Genomic DNA, 24,270 nt, shown 5'->3' on the forward strand with positions numbered 1-24,270 from the left:
GGCAGGAGGATCACAAGTTCAAAGCCAGACTCAGCAACTTAGCAAGGCCCTAAGTAACTCAGTGAGACCCTGTCTCTAAATAAAATAAAAAAGTGCTGGGGATGTGGCTCAGTGGTTAAACACCCCTTGATTCACTTCCCAATACCAAAACTATATAAATAAAAATAAAATTAAAATTAAAAATTTTTAAATTAAAAAGGGCTGGGAATGTTGCTCAGTGGTACAGCACTCATTAGCAGCCATGGGTTCTGTTCCCAGCACTGCAAATAATAATAATAATTTGCTACTTAATCTAAATAACTCTCTTACATTCTTTTTTATTTTGGTGCTGGGGACTAAATACATTCTTTTTAATCAGGTTCACTGAAGTAATTTAGTAATTTTATTTTCAATACAATTCACCCGTTTTAAACATAGAATTTGATAAACTTTTTTTTTTTTTTGGTACCAGGGATTAAACCCAGGGACCCTTAACCACCAAGCTGTATCCCCAGTCCATTTTTATATTTTATGAGAGAGAGAGTCAGTCTTGCTGAATTGCTTAGGACCTCACTAAGTTCCTGTGGCTGGGTTTGAACCCTCCATTCTCCTGCCTCAGCTTCCGGAGCCTCTGGGTTTATAGGTGTGTACCACCATGTCCTGCTCATCACTTTTTTTTTTTAATTTATTTTTATTGTAAACAAATGGGATACATCTTGTTTCTCTGTTTGCTCATCACTTTTTTTACATGTGTATACAGTCTTGATACTAACATCAGAACAAAAAATATTTCTATTACCCCAAAAAGTTTCCACAGCCCTTGATCCAATTTCTGTCACTGTAATTTTGCCTTTCCTAGATCTTCATATAAATGGAATCAAATATCTTGTAATCTTTTTATGGCTTTTTTTTAATTTAAAATAATGCTTTTTAGATTCATCTCTATCGTTACTGAATAGCATTCAATTCTATGCATAACAGTTCATCAATTCTCCAGTTGACAGTCTCTGAGTAGAGTCTAATTTGGGGCTAATGTGCATAAACTTGCTATAATACTGATTTGTATTTAAGTCTTTTGTGAGCACATGTACTTTCATTTATCTTGGGTAAATTCTAGGAGTGGAACTGACAGTAAATGTATATTTAACTTTTTTTAAAAAATTTCTTTAGTTGTAGATGGACACCATATTTTATTTTATTTTATTTATTTATTGTTAATGTGGTGCTAAGGATGGAACCCAAAGCCTCACACGTGCTAGGTGAGCACTCTACCATTGAGTCACAACCCCAGCCCAATTGTACATTTAACTTTTTAAGACTGTTTTCCAAATTGACTAACATTTTGCTTTCCTACCAACAATATATTTGCTTATCCACTTCTTCACCAACACGTGGTGCTGTGGTCACAGGCATTCTCTACTTTTCCCTATAATTAATCTCATAAACCACTAGAGTCAATTAGATGTTAAAGATTGCCAAGATGTCATAAAAGACACAAAAATTAATCTTTAATAATTTAAAACTTCACTCTGCTCCAAGGTCACAGAAATAGAATTTAGATCTGAAAGGAACCCTGGAAAAAATTGTATACTTTCAGCTAACAAAATGATAGGCAAGAAGTAGAGTCAGGATATAGGCTCAGAGGTAGAGAGCATGCTTAGCATGCACAAAGCTATGGAGTCAATTCCCAGCACATGAAAAAAAAGAAAAAGTTCAAATTACTTTCTCAGAGTTTATCATTATTAGATGCTCTTCTAAACACTTCACATATAATAAATAACTCAGATGATTCTCACAGCAACTCTATGAGACCTATACTTTTATCTACTTATTTATTTGGCAGTGCTGGGAATTAAACCCAAGTCCTCACACCTTAGGCAAGTATTCTACCACTGAGGTACATCCCCAGCCCAAAACCTGTATTTTTAATAATTCCACTTTACAGACAGGGATACTGAGACACAAAGATTAGTTTACCAAAGACAAGCAGCTAGTAAGTGATGTATGGCCACAAATCGACCCTAGATTCCATAGTCTTTTTTTTCCTTCTCGTTTCTCTTACTATTACTTTTTTTTTTGGGGGGGGGGGGAGGGGGGTGCTGGGAATTAAACCCAGGGCCTTACCAACTGAGCCATAACTCCAGTCCTTTCTAAATATTTGTTGTTTGTTTTATTTTTGTTTTTTCTGTGCTGGGGATTGAAAATGGCTTCACACGTGCTAAGCAAACACTCTACCACCTAGCCCTGTCCCATAGTCTTTATTTATTTATTTATTTTATAGTGGGGAGTGAACCCAGGGGTGCCTAACCTACATCCCCAGTCCTTTTTATTTTTTATTTTGAGACAAGGTCTTGCTAAGTTGCTTAAGGTCTCTAAGTTGCTAAGGCTGGCTTTGAACGTGTGCTCCTCCTGCCTTAGCCTCCCAAGCCTCTGGGATTACAGGTGTGTGCTACCTTACCAGACTCACAGTCCTTATTTTTAGCGGTTACCTCTAACACAGAAAACCAGGGCTCAAGGTCTCTCTAGCTTATCAGATACAGCATCTCTAAAAGATCCTGCCTTGACTACAGTACACCTTTAGTATGTAAAATACATCTATAGCATCTGGAATCACATCCCAGGAAGAACAGATCAGTGTAAGAAAGTCTTTGGTTTAATAGAACCTTCAGTTTCTAAAAATGTCATTTGGTTACACCCTACATATTAAATCCTAAAATTAAAATAAATTCTTGTTCTTTCCTATTTTTCTTTCAAATAGACTACAAGAGAGAAGCCCTGCATTTGTGAAGGTACACGGATATAGAATTTAATGTATGACAGTTAATACCTCTAAATTAATCAATTGTTTAGAAAGAAAACCTTCTACTACAGTTACAACAAGCAATTTTTAAAAGTAAATACATAATACATAAGACATTATTTTAAAACTACAGAGATAGCAAGCCCAAAATCCTGGATTTAATCCTCGGCACCAAAAAAAAAAAAAAAAAACTACTAAGACATTTGTATATCAAAACCAGCAAAGTATCACTGGTGAAAGGAATATAAAGGAGACTAAGATTCAGAGTTTGCTCCCCTGATAAACATTAACATTTTCTTAAAGTGGTTTGTTTTTTGGTTTTGTTTTGTTTTTCAAGAAAGTTGTATTGTTGGAGATTGATCCAGGGCCTCATCCATGCTAGGCAAGCACTCTACCACTGATTCAGCCTCAGACCAACCTTAAAATTTGTAATGAGAAATAGGTCAAGAGTACAAAAATGTTTTTGATGAGTATTAAATGAGAGATACGTAAAGAAACATAGTGCTCACGACCAACAAGCACTTCATTGAAAACTCCTCTGCTTTCTTCAATTTCTGGTTATCATCTCCATTTGGGAAACTTCCCTTAATCCAATGACTTCTTCTAGGCACAATTAATTGGTTTTGTGTGTATGATACTCCCATTAAGATTTGTTTACACTCATTTTAGCACTTACATCATCTCACTGTACTATTTTATATATCTCAACCTATCACTAGGGTGAATTCCTCAAAGGCACAGGCTATCTTATTTCTGAATCTGATATACAATGTCTCTCATAGATAGCAGGTGTTCAAAAAATGTCACAGTGATTATAAAAATTACACAGATGAACAAAGAAAAATGTTTTTACTAAGCAGAATCGGGGACAGTATAAATAAAAATCTGGCACTCATCCATATTCTGTCAAATTAGAATTATGCTTCTAATTGTGGTCCACAGAACACTTATAGAAGAATCCCTCAGGGGGCTGGGGATAAAGCTCAGTTGGTAGAGTGCTTGCTTCACAAGCACAAGGTCCTGGGTTCAATCCTCAGCCCCACCAAAAAAAAAAAAAAGAATCCCTTAGGGTGTCTTATTTTAAATATATACATTTAAACCTAAATCTGAGTTTTTGAAAATGTAGTTCAGGAATCTGCAATTTTTATATAAGCAGCATTTTTTTGCTAAACTAATGGCTAACAGTAGATTAGAATAACAAAAAGAAGCAACTATTAAATGTACATTTAAATAGGAAAATGCATAATGATCAGTTCAACATTACACCTCAAAGTCCTTAAAATTCATGAAGTTATTTCATTAAATCTACTACTGGATCAAAGCCAATTATAAACCAAGTCTAGTGATAAATTGTGTTCAGTATTTGTAAATAGGAGAATCTGAGGGATAAAATACAACTATCTTCAAATAATTTACCATATGACATTCTCCCTAATACAGAACTTAGAAGTGAAAAGGGGCAACAGTTAAAATATGAATAGTTTATCCTGTACCAAATCATGCCCAAACCTGAGAATAAGCAGCAAAATACAAATTACTTCAAACTATTAAAAAATATATATCTGCTCTTACTTACCTCCATGATACACTCAATATGAAGATCTACTTTACAGATGACCTTCTAAGCCATTCTATCTTGCTTAGGAATCCAAAAAGAAAACACAGGCACTTTAAACAATGTACATGGTTATACATCTTTCCTTTCAAGTCCCATACTACTAACAGAACATCTTGTTAATTAATATTTTGAGGTGAGATTTTAAAAAAGAAAACTTTCATTAATTTATTTCAATAATGGGGATTGAAACCAGGGCCTCATGCATGCTAGGCAAGCTCATTCTCTCACTTGGCTATTTCCCCATACCTTTTTTATTTTTCTAAGACAGGGTCTAACCAAATTGCCTAGGCTGGCACTGAACTTGGGATTTTCCTACCTCAGTGTTCTTGTAGCTGGAATTAGATGTGAACCACCTCACTAACAATTTTCTTTTGGAGAAAGGTCTGGCTATGTTTCCCAGGCTGGATTAAAACTTCTGGGCTCAAGTAATCCTACTGTTTCACCTTTCCAAGTACCTGGAAGTTTAGGCACCCCTTAACTCTTAAAATTATGTGTTCATTTAAAGAAAGGAAAAATAACCAAGCATGGTGGCGCATGCTTATAATCCTAGCTACTCAGGAGGTTGAAGCAGGAGGATCACAAGTTTAAGAGTCCTCTTCTGACATCTCTCTTTCCTTTACTCATAACCCAATCTATCACCATGGCTTGTGGATTTGTCCTCCTAAATCTTTCTAAACTTGGCCCATTTTCTTCCATCTCTGCAATACCTTAAACTACGACTTTATCTCACTTGCGCTACTTGCTGTAACAACCTCCTCAACAGTGCCATTGCACATACTCTTGGCAAATCTCCAATTCATTTGGTCTATTACAATGAGAATGATCTTTCAAAATGCAAATTTGATCATGTCATTCTATTTTAAAGTATTCAATGCCTTTATTCCGTACTTCGGTTGAAATAAAAATCCTGTGAAGTTCAAGGATTTGTATCTTCTTACCCTAGTTATCAAGCTTCTTTTTTTCACCATGTTCCTCCTTCCACAAAGCCTTAAACACATAGTGACTGAGAACACCAGTTAAGAATTATATTACCTAAGTCCCAAAACTATATTTATCAACATACCAACTGTATATCCTTGGGCAAATAACTTAACCTCCATCTTAGTTTTCTCATCTCTACAATGTTTTGTTTCACTGTAAAATATTCAAGGAAAATAAAGTTATTTAGGTGCTTCGTTCATTTCATTAGGATGCCATACCAGAATAACTGACTTACAATATAAAATTCAAAATCCTTCAACACACAATGTTCCAGGAGCTAGTCCTTCCTACCAGGGGTCTCTTAAGTTACCAAACCTTTGCAGTAATTTTTAAAAAGGTACTTCCTCCAAGGATATGCAGTCCCCTAACAACACATGAGTAATGTAGCACAAGCTGAATTTCAACCCTCACTCATCCACTTAGCCAAATGTACTTGGCTTATAATCACATTCCTATCATATCATATCATGTCTTTCCTCAATCCTTCAACTGTAGCTTGGGATCCTTTTATTCCCACCTATGACCAAGAATACTATACCTACTGTCTTCCAATTCCCAACTTGGATTTGGAGCCTATCCTTTGTATTCCTGTGATGTAATATCTGTGCCAGACACAGTGGCACATGCTTTAATTCGAGCTACTTGTGAGTCTGAGGAAGGAGGACAAGTTGGAAGCCAGCCTCGGGAACTTAGCAAGATCCTATCTCAAATTAAAAAAAAAAAAAAAAAAAGGCAGGGGATGGGGGTGTGGATATATAGCTTTGTGGCAAAGCACTCCTGGGTTCAACCAGAGTGGCAAAAAAAGAAAAAAAAAAAAAAAAAAATAGAAGAAAAAAATAAAGTATCTGTGGTACTACATTTGTACTGGTTTATAATTACATATTTTGTCCTTTGTATCCTTGCCCAGTACAAAAATACCTCTTAGAGATATAATTTTTATCTTCCTATTTTCACCTACTAGATAGTACTAAAACATAGTAAATTTCAAACTAATATCACCATGAAGGAAACAGATTCTTATGTAAAACATTAAAAGATGGATCAAAAATACTTAAATTGGGCTAGGGATATAGAGCTCAATGGTAGTGCATTTGCCTAGCATGCACAAGGCTCTGGGTTTGATCCCCAGCACTGCTTCAGGAAGAAAATAAATAGAGTCAATATAATCTAGTTTCACTTGATTTTAGATTGGAAGAATAATGTTTTCAATCTTAACTATAATCTATTAATATCTCCCCTATAGTAAAATGTTTGAAAGTGAACAGTGTGAAGAAATCCTGTATGAACCAAAACCAGTAAGTATTTACTAAAAAATTTAATGGTCAATTGAACTACTAACTACTCCCTGGTTTTCATGATAAAGGCAAGGCATTATATCTCAAATAGCATACTAACATTTATTACAGGTACAATAATTGTGAAGAAAAAGTATAAGCAGAAAAAAATGTCAAAACATCCAGAACTATTAATCCATGCAAGTTGTTTCACACAATTTTCTGAAAAGCAAAAAGAGAAACTAAAGGTCATCAGTCTACAAAGAAAACCCATGACAGGTCATTTTACTCATAACATAAAAACAGGCAATTGCTACTACTGCTCTTATTCTTTCTACCAGGGAACCACAACTTCCAAAGAAAGAGATGTACGCTACCCAACTTCTACACTTTGGCAACCAAGGAGAGCTAGATCAGTTTTCCTATTTCACTGCCTGGTACCTTTTCTTTCCTGAGCAAATGTTACTGTGTCTCTACTTACACAGATGGTGATTAAATAACATAGTATATGCTTAATAAATTGTTATTCAGTAGCAACTGTGAAAGTCCATGTTTCTCCATCTGGCCAATAAACTAAGTTTTATATCTTCTGATGTTTTCTACAATATACTAATTTTACAACAAGGCAAATGAAGGAAAAAAGTGTAAGGCTTTTTATGTGATACAGGAATATCAGCAAGCCTTGTAAACCTCCAAACTACAACTTCAATTTAATGAATCAATTATATTATAGTAAGTATGCTTATAAAACAATAGCTCATTCCATGAAAACAATGTGCAATTATTCCAAATGATGCTATTTTGAAAGGTTATAGCAATGGCTCTTCACTATTAAAAGTATTGAGTATATTAATATTTAACTTCACAGCACTGGGTTGCAAAACCCAGATTGCTGTAGTTAATATGACTTCATTTAATTGGGCACAGTGGCACACATCTATAACCATAGCAATCTGGGGAGGCTGAAGCAGGAGGATCCCAACTCTGAGGTCAACCAGGACTACTTAGCAAGACCCTGTCTCCAAATAAAATTAAATTATAAAGGGTTGAGTACGTAGCTGAGTAGTAGTAGAGTACCTGAGTTCAATCCTCAGTACCACCACCAACAACAACAAAAAAAATAGAATCACATTCATAAATAAATGTTACTGGCGTATGCCATCACAATGTGACCAGTAATCATGCTACAACACTAGCCATAATAATAAAACAAGATTTTAACCAAGCAAATTTTTTTGAAACTTCTTGTATACACATTTGGGATCAACTATGGCTCCTCAGGAAGGATTTATCTTTCTCCTATAAACACTGGAAAAATATAAAACTACTTTTCAGACAATAAACAAGAAGATTACAATCTTAAAAGAAGCTAAATAAGCAAGGCTAATTTCTATGGCTAGAGGTTTTCTATCTGAAAACATTTTCTGGAATGTGATATGGGAAAGAGGTTCTGAGTAAAGTCTCACCAAGCCAGGAAGACAGAAATCACAGTTTAAGAAGGCTGAACTATATAAAGGAAGAGAGCTGCCTGGGGAAAATATTACCATACTGTTTAGAGGACATCTTCAGTATTTGACTAAATACTAAGCTGCACATGCATAGTACAAAACTCCACAGGGACAGAAAAAGATCAATGGGAACAATTGATCCAAAGTTCACATAGGACTGGGAAATGTCTGAATTCCAACTCGAACTCTCTCCAAGGTAGAGAGTTCTCCATAAAGACCTAGAACATTTAGGATTTGTGTGTGTGTGTGTGTGTGTGTGTGTGTGCGCGCGCGCGCGTGTGTATGAGAGAGAGAGAGAGAGAGAGAGAGAGAGAGAGAGAGAGAGAGAGAGAGAGAGAGAGAGAGAGAGAGAGAGATATGTTGGGGACTGAAACCAGGGCCTTATGCATGCTAGGAAAGTAGTCTACTATCTGAGCTATATCCCCAGCTCCCTCCTATAGAATATAGTAGAGACCCTAAAAAGGTACCTATCTTTGTTATTGTAATAGTGGGGATTAAACTCAGGGCCTCATACATGCTAGGCAAGTACTCTACCACAGAGCTATACCCTAGCCCGAAGATGAATATCTTACAAGTAGGGCTAAATTAGCTCTAGAAAAAAGACTACTCTAAATACAACTTAATAAAGCTTAAAGAACAGTACAACTTGGAATGCTGCTCAGTGGCAGACCACTTGCCTAGCCCGTGCAAGGCTCTAGGTTCAACCCTCAAAACTGCCAAGAAGAAAGAAAAAAAAAAAAAAGCAGTCTGAAAAGAATCAAGTCAACCCACGACGAAGTGTAATACTCTTTAAAGGTAGTCAAAACTTTAGCATACAAAAATGTAAAACTGACAACATACTCACCCAATCAAAAATTAAAAGAGGGGGCTGGGGATATAGCTCAGTTGGTAGAGTGCTTGCCTTGCAAGCACAAGGCCCGGGTTCAAACCCCCAGCATGGCAAAAAAAAAAAAAAAAAAGAGAGAGAGAGATGCAAAAACCAATCAACCAACCAAAGGAAATGTTAGCCATAACCAGCAGAAAAATCTGCTCAACAAAAAAAAAGATCTCATGGGCTGGGGTTGTGGCTCAGTGGTAGATCACTTGCCTGGCATGTGTGACACCCTGGATTTGATCCTCAGCACTACATATAAATAAATAAATAAAATAAAGATCCATCAACAACTTAAAATATATTTAAAAAAAAAAACATCACATAATTAAACGGAAATCAGCAGTCAAGGACATTATGTTAATTATTATAAAAATGTTCAAGTAGTTGGGCACAATGACACACATGTATAAACCCAGCAACTCCCCAGGCTGAGGCAGGAGGATTGCAGGTTCAAAGCCAGCCTCACCAATTTGGCCAGGCCTTGAGCAACTTCTCAAGACCCTATCTCAAAATAAAATATAAAAAAGGGCTAGGGGATGTGGCTCAATGGTAAAGCACCCCTGGGTTCAATCCCTTACACACACACACACACACACACACACACACACATATATTATTATATATACTCTCAATATATAATCCCAGCAACCTGGAAGGCTGGGGCAGGAAGATTACAAATTTAAGGTTAGCCACAGCAACTTAGCAAGACCCTGTCTCACAATAAAAACTATTTTAAAAGGTCTGGGGATATAGATCAGTGGTAAAGTTCCCCTAGGTTGAATCTACAGTACTGCAATAAAAAATAAATAAATAAGAAAAAAATAAAATGGGTCTTTAAGAGATGAAAATTACAATTTTCAGAAGTAAAAATGTACTACATGGGCGTAACAGCATGTATGACACCACAGAAAAAATATCTATCAGTCTGAAAATGATCCATTAACATGAGGTACAGCAATAAAAACTAACCAAATAAAAGTACAGATAAAAACTAATGAAATAAAAATGTACAGAATCCCAGTGACTAGGGATAATATTAACTGTGGTCTAACACATGTCATTAGAATACCACATGGGAGGGTAGAATAAACTGAACATTATTAGAAGAAATAACTAAAAACTTTAAATTTTGATGGAAATTATAAGACTACTGATTCAAGAAGTGCAATAAACACCTACCAGGATAACCTCAAATCAAGACCATGGCATATGATAATCAGTTTCCTGAAAAGCTAGTGAGAAAGTCTAGAGCTGGGGTGTAGCTCAGAGGTAGAGCAATCCCCAACAAGTGTTCAAGACCTGAGTTAGCTCTCCAGCACTCGTGCGTGTGTGTGTGTGTGTGTGTGTGTATGAGAGAGAGACAGACAGACAGACACAGAGGTAGGAGCGAGGGAGGAAGGAAAAGAAAAAAATTTATGTCAGTCAGCACTCTTTAGAGAAGGCCAGGAAAAAGATGTATTATGTAAAGAGGAACAAAGATAAGAATAACTGCAGATTTCTCATCTAAAACTATGCAAGTCAAATCAAAACATGATAAAGTCAGACACACACTGAGACTGTCTCAGAAAAACAAAAAGAAATAACAGTATGAGATCTTTAAAGGGCTACAAAGAAAATAACAAATATCAATTGCAAATACAATGTAAAGTAAAAATACACTTACAAAATGAAGGTAACACTATATACCTATCAGAATGACTAAATTTTAAAAAATTATATAATCAAATGCTGTGAAATAAGCCAGTCACAAAGGTCAATATCATATGATTACTTTTATATTAAAGCAGACAAATTCAGAGATAGAAGGTAGAAGAGTGGTTGCCAAGAGCTGGGGAAGGAAAGAATGAAGAATTGTTTATTGATGATTGAGTTTCAGTTGGAAAATATGAAAAAGATCTGGAGATGGAAGGCAGTGATGGTTATCCAACAATGTGAATATATGCAATGCCACAAAAAAGTAATAATCTTAAAAATGATTAAAGAGATATAGCTCAGTGATAGAGCACTTACCTAGCTTGTAAAAGGCCCTTGGTTGATCCCCAGAAACAGATAGGCAGGGGGGCAGAGCAGGGGGACAAGGTGGACAAAAAGATTAAAATGCTAAATTTGTTATGTTTATTTTCCACAATTAAAAAAAAATGGGAGTGAGGAGGTACCACCTCCAAAAAAAAGCATCTGACAAATGAATGTCTTCATTCATGACAAAAACTCTTAGAAAACTACAAACAGAAGGGAACTTCCTTAGCGAGGCATAGTGGCACACGCCTGTACTCCCAGCTACTTGTGAGGTTGAGTCAGGAGGATCTGAAATGCAAGGACAGTCTCAGAAATTTAGTGAGAACCTGTCTCAAAATAAAATTTAAAAAAGGAGTTCAGTGATAAAGTGTTACTGGGTTCAATTACCAGTAGAGAGAGAGAGAGCTTCCTTTACTGAATAAAGAGAATCTATAAAAACCCTACCAAGCTGGGGTTGTAGCTCTGTAGTACAGCACTTGCCTGGCCTGTGTGAGGCACTGGTTCAAATCTCTGCACCACATTTAAATAAATAAAGGAATTGTGTCCATTAAAAAAAAAAAAAAAAACTATTTAGTTGGGTGGAGTGGCACACAACTGTAATCCCAGCAGCTTGGGAGGCTGAGGATCAAGAGTTCGAAGCCGGCCTCAGCAAAAGTGAGGTGCTAAGCAACTCAGTGAGACCCTGTCTATAAATAAAAAACAAAAAAGAGCTGGGGTTGTGGCTCAGTCGTAGAGTGTTCTCCTAGCACATATGAGGCACAGGCTTCGAACCTCAGTACCATATAAAAATAAATAAAGTTATTGTGTCCATCTACAAATTTTATATATATATATATATATGTATATATATATATATATATATATATATATTTTTTTTTTTTTTTTTTTTAAGCCCTATAGTTAGCCAGGAGCAATGGCATGCCTGTAACAATCCCAGCAACTTAGAAGGTCGAGGCAGGACGCAAGCTGGAGCAACTAAGTGAGACCCTATCTCAAAACAAAAAGGACTGGGGGTTTTGCTCAGTGGGAAAGCACCCTTGGGTTTAATTCCCAGCACCAAAAAAAAAAAAATCTATAATTAGTAAGTCAGTATCATATATAATAATATATAATAATATATTATTATATTAATATTTAATATATAATAATATTTTCTTAATGTGAGGAACAAGGCAAAGAGCCATTCTCATCACACCTGCACAACACTACAGTGCAATAAATCAAGAAAAAAGAAGTCAAAAACATTCAGATTGATAAGGAAGAAATAAAACTGTCTATTCACAATTGTCTCACAGAAAATCCCAATCTATAAAATAGCTACCAGAACTAAGTAGTGAATTTACCAACTTTGCAGAATACAAAATCAGTACACAAAAATCAAATGTATTTTTATGTATTAGTAATGAAATTGAAATTTGGAGAAAAAAGTAATGTTTATAATAACACCAAAATCATAAAACTGAGGCTACAGATGTAGCTCAGTGGTAGAACATTTGTCTAGCATGCACAAGGACTAAGTTAGATCCCAGCACCACAAAACAAAACATTAAACCCTAATGAAATATTTAGGCATATTTTCCCCCTGTGCTGGGTATCAAACCCAGAGTCCTATTCATGCTAGACAAGCTCTCTACCACCGTGCTACACACAACTGACAACTACAATATATTAATGAAAGAAGTCAAAAGCTACCCAAATAAATGGAAGGGCATGTAATATTCAAAGATTGGAAGGCTGAATATTGCTGATGTGAACTGTCCCCACAATGATCCAAAAGTTCAACAAAATCCCCAAAGACCAGCAGTACCTTTTTGTAGAAATGACAAACTAGTTCTGAATGCACATAAAAAAGCAAAGCACCTATAACAGCCAAAATAATTTTGAAGAAAAGAATTTGGAGGCCTCAATCTAACTGATTTCAAAACCTACCATAAAACTATAATAATCAAGATAGTACAATACTGTAAGAGAAACAGATTAATGGAACACAATAGAGTCCTTAGAAGAAGACTCATACACATATGGTCAATTAATTTTCATAAAAGATACTAACAGCAGGGCACAGTGGCACACACTTGTAATCCCAGCGACTCAGGAGTCTGAGAAAAGAGGATTGAAAGTTTGAGGCCAGCCTCCGCAACTTAGTGAAACCCTTCGCAACTTACTGAGACCGTTAGCAACTAAGCAAGACCCTGTCTCAAAAAAGTGAAAAGAGCTAGGAATGTAGCTCAGTGGTAAAGTACCACTGGGGTGAAACCCCAGTACCAAAAAATGTAAAAGAAAGAAAAATATACTAAAGGTCTGCAGAAGCCCATTGGGTAACTAAAAGCAGGATAAAGTTTGGCATCTGTGACTTCATTTTTTATCTACTCTCTGTTATCTTAAACTGTTTGACCTGCTCAGCTCTACACATAGGTATTTTAATCATTTACAGGTGTTCGTCTAAAAACAAGTAGTCCAAAGTTTGATTAATCTAAAGTTTACCTAACCTATCTTGTCCCCTTCAAGACCGAGAAAAGATTTACAGCATGCTATTTCAGACCCCTGGAGTAGCACATAGAAGTATCCAGTCATTGGGCTGGGAAGATAGGTCAGTTGGTAGAGTGCTTGCCTTGCATGCACAAGGCCCTGGGTTCAATCCCCAGCATTACCAAAAAAAAAAAAAAAAAAAAAAAAAAAAAAAAATCCAGTTATTGGCAAACAGCAGAGTCTTGTAGACACATCGCCCTATAATGAGACAATCCCCCTAAGCAGAAGCAATCACAGGAACCAAACTGCCTCCTTCCAGGGTCACCGGTCTGACAATAAACATTTTAAGTATCAAGTGGAAAATGCCTCCTCATGTGGTAACAAAATCTCCAGGGCCATCTTATGAAAGAGAACTGAAATAGTAATCCACCAGACCTTGTCTGACCAAGACTGCTTTTTTATGTATACCTCTTGGCCCCTTAGCCCAATTCTTACTCTATTTAAACCTACAAGCTCGTGGGAGAACCTTGAAGGCAGAGTTGAGATGCTGGATCTCAATTGCCTTCTCAATATGGCCATACTGGTTCAAGTTCCTTTCCTGCTTTTCAACCATTACCTTTTCTGTTCGGTTTTTGGAGCAAATGGCTAGACCTGGTTTGTTGGAGTCCTAGAGTCATAGTATAGAACTGATATTGATTTTGTCTTTATAATTATTCTAAGTTTATGTAAGATTAGGGGGAGCTGGGTGAAGTGGGTATCTGTACATTGTACTAATTTTGCAACTGTTGTGTAAGCCTAAAATTATTACAAAATTTAAAATACAAAAAAGAATGCCTGCCTCTTTAGTGAAATCTCCAAAGTTCTAAGTCCTTAACTAAGAGGTATGTATTAAAATAACATTAAGGCATTTACTTTGATTTCTATAATTAAAACCATGAAATGACTATTACATTTTCCAATACTAATCCCTTTGGAATTAATGAATATTTATGGTACACCAGAACATTACTGAATGGAGAGATGAATTTAATTCAAAACAATTTTTTTTTTTCTTTTTCTTCTAAACAATTCTTTTAACAGCTTTTTAAATAAAAAGGCAATCACATACAGAAAAAAGAGAAACAAATCACCCTTTAAAAAAACGTAAAAAGGGCTGAGGTTGTAGCTCAGTGATAGAGCACTTGCCTAGCACATGTGAGGCACTGGGTTCAACCCTGAGCACCACATATCAATCAATCAATAAAGGCATTGGGTCCATCTACAACTATATATATATATATATATATATATTTTTTTTTTTTTTTTTTTTTTTTTTTTTTTTTTTTAATGTAAAAAGGGCTGTATATGTAGCTCAGTGATAATACTGGTGTACTTGGCATGCAAGGCCCTGGGTTTATCCCCAGCAAAAAAACAAACAAAACTGGAACATCCCTCCTCTTTTAATTTATTTTATTTTTTCCTCTTTATGGTGCTGGAGATTAACTCAAGGCATTCTACATGCTAACGGGCAGGCACAGAGCTCTACCCCCAGTTCCAGAAATACCAGTGTTGAACATGTTAGAAAATACAGTAGCAGGAAATAATTAACATTAAGATTTAGTAACAGTCCATGTATCAATATCCAAATATTTTCAATAACTCCTAGTGCAGAGGAAGCCAAAAAAAAAAAAAATCAAACATTGCCATTTCTGATTTTTATTCAATTTTCTTTCCTACTTTGTTTTTTGGTACTAGGGATTGAATCCAGGGCACTTTACCACTGAGCTGTATCCGGATCCAGTCCTTTTATTTTTTATTTTGAGACAGCATCTCACTAAGTTGCTCAGGGCCTCCCTAAATTGCTGAGGCCAGCCTCAAACTTTCAATCCTCCTTCCTCCGCCTAAGTCACTGGGATTACAGGTGTGTGCCACCACAAAAGGCCTCAATTTGCTTTCACTGGATCTAACTAAACAACTATGAAATCAACGGATAAACAAAAATAATAATAATTATAATTCATTCAACATTTACAAGGCCTCTATAATGTGCCAAGTACTATCCTAGATGCTAGAGACTCAGAAATGATTAAGTTGAAGAGGCAAATATAGGAACAATTGGAATTTCATTTAACAAATATTTATTGAATAATAAAAAATGAATAAGGTAACTCTGCCATGAAGATAACCCCTTTTAGAAAACTGAGTTAAAAATCTACTTTTGTACATCCACATGCAATGTCACACACCTATAATCCCAGCAACTCAGGAGGCTGAGACAGGAGAATCTCAAGTTCACATTCAGTCTTAGCAATTTAGCAAAGCCCTAAGCAACTTAGTGAGACACTGCCTCAAAAAATTCAAAGAATAAAAAGGACAGGGGATGTGGTTCAGTGGTAAAATGTCTCTGGGTTCAATCCCCACTACCAAACAATATTTACCTTTGTACAGTACCAACATGATGAATATAATTTCAGGTGGAAAACTAAAATATTATCAGTTCAAAAAATTTTATTCAATGTAGTTTAAAATTAAACAAGGTTAGATTTTCTTTTTTCTCCTTATTGAAAAAGTTTGGTTTTTTTTCTTTACTTTTCTTGCTCTCTTTTCCTTTTGTTTACCTGTTCCCTCAGAGTCTCTTTCTCCCTTTTTTGCATGCTAACATCCAATTTCTTTTGATTACACTCTCACCCTTTCTATTACCTAGAACTTCTGTATATTCTTTTCTTATTCCATTAACAGTCACATTCTATATCCCTCTGCATCCTCTTTGTCCTCCCCATTTGAAATTGCAGACCTTATTGCCAATATGTTTGTTTTAGTGAAGATAATATTTGAACTCATTCTGTTTATAATGACAATTTTGTTATTGTCCTCATAGGGGCTATTTGGTCTAGGATTGCATAGAGTCTGAATTGGGCACTGCTAATATTTATCTCCCCTTAAAGAAAGGGTTTTGGAAACCTATAGGGCCACTATAAGCCTATGGGAGAAATCTGCAATACCCCAGATCTGCACTGCTAGAGGGGAAGATACATGAACAACATGAAAAAACAAGGGAAGAAAATGATCCAAACAAATCTAGATTCGATATTAATAAAATTAAACAAGGCTAAAAGATGACACGTGTATACCTCCAGCTTGCATTAAAAGAAGAAGCCATCAGTATGTTCTACTTGATCTGTTGTATTAATTTCCAATATATAATTGTCCCTTTCCTGGTGCTTCAATTAATTTCTCTAGAACTTTTCTCTAAATGGGTTGAAAATTTTTTTTGCATTAAATCTAACAAGTATTTGAATATTACATGTAACTACTTCCTTCCATGCTTTGAAAAAAGGAAGTTACAGACAACCTATCCACTTCTTTCAACACTGAATATCATGGATATTTTCAGACTATTTTACTACACAATTCATTTTATTATCCTAGTTTTATTTTCACCTGTTTATTTTATTTTTTAGTTGTAGATGAACATAATACCTTTATTATCTTTTTTTTTTAATGTGGTGCTGAGAATTGAACCCAGTGCCTCCCACATGCTAGGCAAGGCTCACTCTACCACTGAGCCACAACCCCAGCCCCACCTGTTTATTTTTATTGTTTATACATATGTATTTTATGTTAAGCCACCTGAAATCAGATAACTTAATATGACTTCAAAAATTGTGCTTTTTTGGGGCTGCGGTTGTAGCTCAGTGGCAGAGTGCTTGCCTAGAATGTGTGAGGCACTGGGTTCGATCCTCAGCACCACATTAAAATAAACATATAAAGGCATGTTGTCCATCTACAACTATAAAAAAAAAAATTTAAAAATTGTGCTTTTTCTAATGCAAAAAATTGAATGGGGGAGCTGGGGTTGTGGCTCAGTGGTAGGCACTTGCCTACTATGTGTAAGGTCCTGGGTTCGATCCTCAGCACCACACAAAAAATTAATTAATGAAATGTATTGTGTTCATCTACAACTAAAAATATTTTTTTAATTGAATGGGCATCTTTCGATGTCAAGTCAAAGGACAATACAAATATTTGAAGTGAAAAAGCCCCAAAGTGGTTTATCTGTATTAAAGTTTATAATTACACATAATGTCCGAAGAATCATAAACATATTCTTTCAAAGGTCAAACCAGTTTCACCATATCTTCTTTTTTTAATCACCCACAGTACTTTGTATTTGGTACTTCATTATATAGTAACACCAAATACTTAACATTTTAAAAGGTTTTTCCTGGGAATTGAAGAACACCACTCTGAGAATCAACAGTTTATATTTTTTCATAAAAGATATACACATGGTTAACAAGCATGCAAAAAGATGATCATCACTTTAATCACTAAAAAAATGCAAATCAAAGCCACAAAGAAGTATCATTTCACATCCACTAGGATGGTTATAAAAAATGGAGGATGTTGAAAATCTGGAACCTTCATGCCTTTCTGGAGATCATGTCAAATGTTTCAGTTCCTATGAAAAATAGTTAGCAATTCCATAAAAGGTTAAATACAGAATTACTATATATCCCAGTAATTTAACTTCCAAGTATATACTCAAAGACTAAAATTGGGTACTCAAACAAATACATATAGAGGCACAGTCACAGCAGCACTACTCACAATAGCCAAAATATGAAAAACAATCTAAACATCCGCAAATAGATGAATGGAAAAACAAACTGGGGTATTCACTTGCAAAAGAGTATTATTCAGTTATGAAAAGGAATGAAGTAAGTACTATAATATGCTACAATGTGAATGAAGGTCCAAAATCAGACACAGAAGCATATTATATGATTTCATGTGCATGAAGTATCCAGAAGCAAATCCAAAGCCAAAAAATGAAGATTTATAATTATCAGGGGCAAGGAAGAAAGGAAATTACTGAACACCTACTAAGTAGGCATAGGGTTTGCCTTCAGAGTAAATTAGTACTTTGGATGAATAAATGTGGTAGCTGGACAACACTGTATGTTAATTAAATACGAATGAATTTTTCATTTTAAAATGCTTAATTTTATGTTATATGAATTTTTCCTCACTTTTTAAAGAATTTGAAACAAATATGTCCTAACTCAACTAAGCACTTCCATGCATTCTTAGCTTTCCTTAATAAAGTGGAGCTCTCTAAACATAATTAATATTTTCCTGTTGACTCAGAATCGTGATCGTGAATAACAAAAGACTGTATGAGTAAGCCATCCCTCATGTCTTAATTATCTCAGCCTCAGTTGTCACATCTGTAAAATGTCAGTTTTTGCTAGCTTGCAGGTGCACATACAAAACAAATTACATATGATATCAAGAAATTCACATACTTATTGTAACCCATTCAAGCAATTCCTGTAGACTCAGCACTAGGGATTAGGAATGAAGCACATAATAATTTTATCTCTATGATCCTTTCCAGTTCTAAATTTCTAAGTCTGTTGTAGTGTAACACAGTGGGATAGCCTCAAGATTTGCATTGGCTAGGGGAGCTGTACTGTGTGCTTTTTCCTTCTTTTATAAATAGTTATCCAAGTTCACTGTCAAATACACTATGATTGCTAACTGCTATCCAACACTTGCAAGGTACAGTTATTCCAACAATCAGGAGTCTATGGCAGGAGAATTGCAGGTTTGCAACTCAGCAAGAACCTGAGGACCTTAGCAAAACACTTTCTCAAAAAATAAAGAGCTGGGGATGTAGCTCAGTGGTAGAACACTCCCGTTCAATCCCCAGTACCACACACACAGATTTTTCTCCAATTAGACTCTATTCAACAATTAGTACTATATATCCTATGCTAGTCATTTAAAAGGAGGAATTCAAAATAATGATAGTCCAGGTAAAAACTAAAACAATTAGCCCTGCATGATGGCAAACACTATAATTTCAACTACTCAGGAGGCTGAGGCAAGAGGATCCCAAGATCCAGGCCAGCCTGGGCAACTTAGCAAGATACTGTTTCAAAATTTAAAAAATAATAAAAAGGGCTACGATGTACCTCAGTACATCCCCCTCAATTCAACCCCCAGCACCACAAATACAAACACATATGCACACACACACACTTGCACAAACCCTAAGACAATTAAGTAATTACAAAACAAGAAAAACACCTCATTAATTACTAAACTGGGACATTGATAATGAGCCAAAAATAATTTCAAGAAGAACAAGGACAGTGTAAGTTGGAGGGTTGGGGACAATTTCATTGGAAGACGACTTAAATGAACAGGGAGGACAGGACAGATGAAATCAAAAAGGCATTAAAGGGACATCATGAACACAGGCAAAGAAAGAAAATATAAAATGGGCCGTGTGCTGGACAATAATGTGAAATAAGGTCACAATATGTGTGAAGGAGCTAATCACAGTTAACCTTAAAAATTAAACAAAAGAATTACTTACAGGGCTGGGGAGATAGCTCAGTCAGTAGAGTGCTTGCCTTGCATGCACAAGGCCCTGGGTTCGATCCCCAGCACCAAAAAAAAAAAAAAAAAAAAAAAAAAGAATTACTTACAAAAAATAATCTATGGTAAAGAACAAGAATGAGAGAGGTTATTGAGGGGCAAAGGACAAGAGGGAGCCTGTTGGAATGTTAGAAACTTTCAAGTAATAAATTTTGCATGTCATTCAGGGAAATATTTGTTACCCTGTTTAAACACAAAAAGAAAGAAACCTTCTATAGCTTTAATCTGAGTAGTAGAAACATTTGTAAAACTTCATTCATGGGTATTTTACTATTTGTATAACATACCACAAGTACGAAATAAGATACAAATAATTGCAGAAATGACACAGTAATACCTTTGTAATTTTGAACAAGTGCAAGAGGAGTGCTAGAGTTAAGAATGTATCTCAGTGGCAGAGTGCTTGTCCAGCATGCATAAGGTCCTGATTTCAATTCCTAGCACCCCAAGGGGGGGAAAAAGAGTGCTATATTAGGAGATAAGTCTTCTAGTAATACATGAAAGGATTTGAACGGGCAGAGGATGAAAATCTTTTAAGTAATATGCAATTAAGATAAATATACTAGCTGACACCTAACATAATATATCAGGAATTATTCTAAGATCTGTATATATAAAATTGCTTCCAATCCTCTTAATAACCCTATGTGAAATGCATTATTATTATTCATATTGTACAGATGATCAAACTTATGCTCAGAGAGCTTAAGTGATTTGCTCACTTAAGGTTAACTGTGATTTGCAAATTCACACAGCAATAAGAACATCAATGACAATAAACTTTTCATCACACACATAAGGGGCACTTTACCACTAAGCTACACTACCAGATCTTTCTACATGACCATAAATATACAACAAATCAAAAACACAACAAGGTTATCAACAGATGCCCAGTGCGATGGCACATGCCAATAATTCCAGCAACTCTGATAGGCTGAAGGAAGATGGAAAATCTGAGGCCTGCCTCGGCAATTCAGTGAGACTATCTCAAAATAAAAAACTAAGGGGCTGTTAAGAGTGCCCTTGGGTTCAATTCCCAGCAATGTAGGGGCGGGGGTAGGGGTGGGGGCTACTAAAATGCTGCTCACAGGCCTTGAGTGAATCTAGCAGCAACAGCCCTTATCCACATCTTGTAACTTCAATATCAGCACCACCCTATCACAAGCCTCACTCAGAATTACACCATCTACATCATCCTTACTTCCCCTACTCCTAAAATAAACTTCGCAAAAAAAGTAGTTTCTCACAAGAAAGTTACAGATCCCTAGAAAAGAGAATAAAGAAACATTTCAAAAGAAGAAATACTATGACTTCATAATCTATTGTGTGAATTTATGTAGGAAAGAATCAAAAACAATCCCAAAATTTCTAACTTGGAAGACTTCAGGTTATTAACAAAAACAAAAATACAGCCAGTCACAATGATACATGCTTATAATCCCAGCAGCACAGGAGATTGAGGCAGGAGCATGGAAAATTCAAAGCCAGCCTCAGAAACTTAGCCAGGCCCTAGGTAACTTAGGGAGATCTTGTCTCAGAATAAAAAACGAAAAGGGTGGGCTGCAGAGATAGCTCAGCTGGTAGAGTGCTTGCCTCACAAGCATAAGGCCCTGAGTTTGATCCCCAGTACCTAAAAAAAAAAAAAAAAAAAAAAAAAAATTTAGGCAAAAAAAAATAAAAAGGGCTGAGGGCCAAGCACAATGGCACACACCTGTAATCCCGAGGCTGAGAAAGGAGGACTGCGAGTTCAAAGCCAGCCTCAGCATTGGCAAGGCATGAATAAGCAACACAGTGAGAGCCTGTCTCTAAATAAAATACAAAATAGGGCTGGGGATGCAGCTCAGTGGTCAAGTGCTCCTGAGTTCAATCCCTAGTACCCCCCCCCCCAAAAAAGGGGGTGCTGAGGATGTGGCTCAGTGGTTAAGTGCCCCTAGGTTGAATCCCTGGTACAAAGGAAAGAAAGAAAAATACATGTCCATAAAAAGACCTATACAAAAACATTCATAGCAGCTTTATCCAATAATAGTCAAATACCAATACTTTATCTAAATAATAGCCAAAAACCAGAAATGATTCAAATATCAACCAACAGCTAGGAAAGCAGCTCAGTGGTAGATAGCTTACCTAGCATGTGCAAGGCCCTGGGTTCAATCCAGCACTGCCAAAAGAAAAAAGGCTAAGGAACAGACTCAGTAGCATACACCTGTAATCCCCAAAACTCTGGAGGCTGAGGCAGGCTGACTTTAAGCTCAAGGCCAGCCTCAGCAATTTAGCAAGACCCTGTCTCAAACATACACACACACACACACACACACACACAAAGGTTGGGCTTGTAGTTCAGTGATAAAGTAATTGCCTATCATGGACAAGGCCCTGGATTTGATTCCCACAGGTACAAAACCAAAAACAAAAAAAAAAACAAAACAAGCAGGGTGTAGCTCAGTGGTTGAACATTTACCTAAATATGAGACCTTAGCTTTAATCTCTAATACTGGGGGAAAAAAATGCTTGAATCTTCATATCATAATGCAATCTGAAGAAAATAAAGTTAAATAATAAATACTAGTCTTGGACACCATTTTATTTTTATTTTTTCCCTAATAGAATTTATTTTAAAAAACAGAATGAGGTCTGAAGCTGTAGCTCAGTGGCAGAACGCTTGTCTAGCATGTGTGAGGCTTTGGGTTCAATTCTTAGCATCACATAAAAATAAACAGATAAAATAAAAGCATTCTGTCCATCTACAACTAAAAAAAAAGAATGATAGTATACTCTCACACATTAACTATCAAATAAACTAGATTTTATATCAATTATTTTGCTTACTTACCCAAAGTAACATTTCATTTCTCAACAGAACTACCTTATTGTTAATGAACGATTTACCACCTCAACGACAGTCACTGAACACATTTTAAATGTTTGCTTATTTATTTCACCATTCCTGTCCTAATATATTCAGTGCCATCATCTGAAAGACTAAAAGAAAATTTGTCTTTATAAGGCTATTAAATGTTAACCAGATACCTTATTAAATCTAGTTGTTTAAGCTATTTTACATATACATATATATTTTTTGGGGGGGAGGGATACTAGGAATTGAACCCAGGGGCACTTTACCATCCCCAGTTCTTTTTACTTTTTGAGACAGGGTCTCACTAAGTTGCTGAGACTGGCCTCAAACTTTCGATCCTCCTGCCTCAGCCTCCTGATTCACTGAGATTACAGGCATGCACCACCATGCCCAGTTTCCTTTTACTTTTTGTTTTTGTTTTTTTGTTGTTTTTTTTTTTTGTGTGTGTGTGGGGAGGGTGGGGTACCAGGGATTGAACTCAGGGGCACTCAACCACTGAGCCACATCCCAGCCCTTTTTTGTTTTTTTATTCAGAGACAGGGTCTTACTGAGTTGCTTAGCATCTCGATGTTGCTGAGGCTGGCTTTGAATTCAATCCTCTTGCCTCAGCCTCCTGAAGCCACTGGAATAACAGGTGTGGCTAGCAACATTTTTTTTTTTTTTCTTTTTGTAGTTGTAGATGGACAGCATGCCTTTATTTTATTTATTTTAATGTGGTGCTAAGGATTGAAACCAGTGCCTCACATATGCTAAGAAAGTGTTCTGCTACTGAGCTATAGTCCCAGCCCCTTCCTTTTACTTTTGATTAAACTTGCTGGTGTTGTTTTATAGAAATGAACATTCACAGATAAAACACAAAAATACATGTCACTAAACTAAATTTAAAAGATCTTTTATTTACTCCATTTTTTATTTTTTATTTTTTGGTAGAGAATGAAAAACATTATTAACAACTACATATCAAAGTAAAAAATCTGAAAGTAGCACATTATATTGTCCCTCCTGGGGTTCAAAACCCTTGAATTCTAGGAAACAAAGCCAACTGAAATACCATACTTCTGTTATGTGATGATCTCTATAAAACTTCACAATCATCATCAACCATTTATACAGTTTCTATGTAACAATGAGGAACAAAGTTTCCTTATTAAGTACAATTACATGCTAAAAAGTAATTATAGTTTTCACAGCTCTAGAATATGGATACTTTTGGCAGAGACAAAGCTTTTCCAATTTTCAATGACAACTAAACTCCTGAGTCTAAATGAAGAAAAAATAACCTTGAACTTATTTAGTAATTCTGTTCATCAACTTTTAATGAAATTTCTTTTTCAGTATCCATGAGAATAAATTGGTAAAAAATCGATCCAAAATACAAACAAGAGATTCATAACTGCTAACATAACATCAACCAAACTGGTGTGGTGGCACATCCCTGTAACCCCAGCTACTTAGGCAACTGAGA

General features: G+C 35.8%; 1 protein-coding gene and 1 long non-coding RNA gene across 5 annotated transcripts in view; both read right to left on the reverse strand.

Moving 5' to 3' along the window:
- The window catches only part of TAOK1 (TAO kinase 1), a 140,164-nt gene that overhangs the window by 106,652 nt on the left and 9,242 nt on the right, over positions 1–24,270 (reverse strand). Inside the window, exon 1 of one of the 4 annotated variants that reach the window (XM_079130799.1) lies at positions 4,356–6,077. The exons of the other annotated variants lie outside the window; for them this stretch is intronic. The gene's annotated coding sequence lies outside the window, so the exon portion shown is untranslated. Of the gene's footprint in view, positions 1–4,355; positions 6,078–24,270 lie in introns of those variants that run through there. 4 annotated transcript variants of the gene reach the window in all.
- Positions 17,310–21,501, reverse strand: LOC306658243. The gene is made up of 2 exons (XR_013762995.1): positions 19,999–21,501; positions 17,310–19,881 (listed from the first exon to the last, which is right to left on the reverse strand). It is a non-coding gene; the product is annotated as an uncharacterized lncRNA (long non-coding RNA).

Source organism: Sciurus vulgaris, assembly GCF_902686455.1.
Source record: "Sciurus vulgaris genome assembly, chromosome: 3".
Lineage (NCBI taxonomy): Eukaryota > Metazoa > Chordata > Mammalia > Rodentia > Sciuridae > Sciurus > Sciurus vulgaris.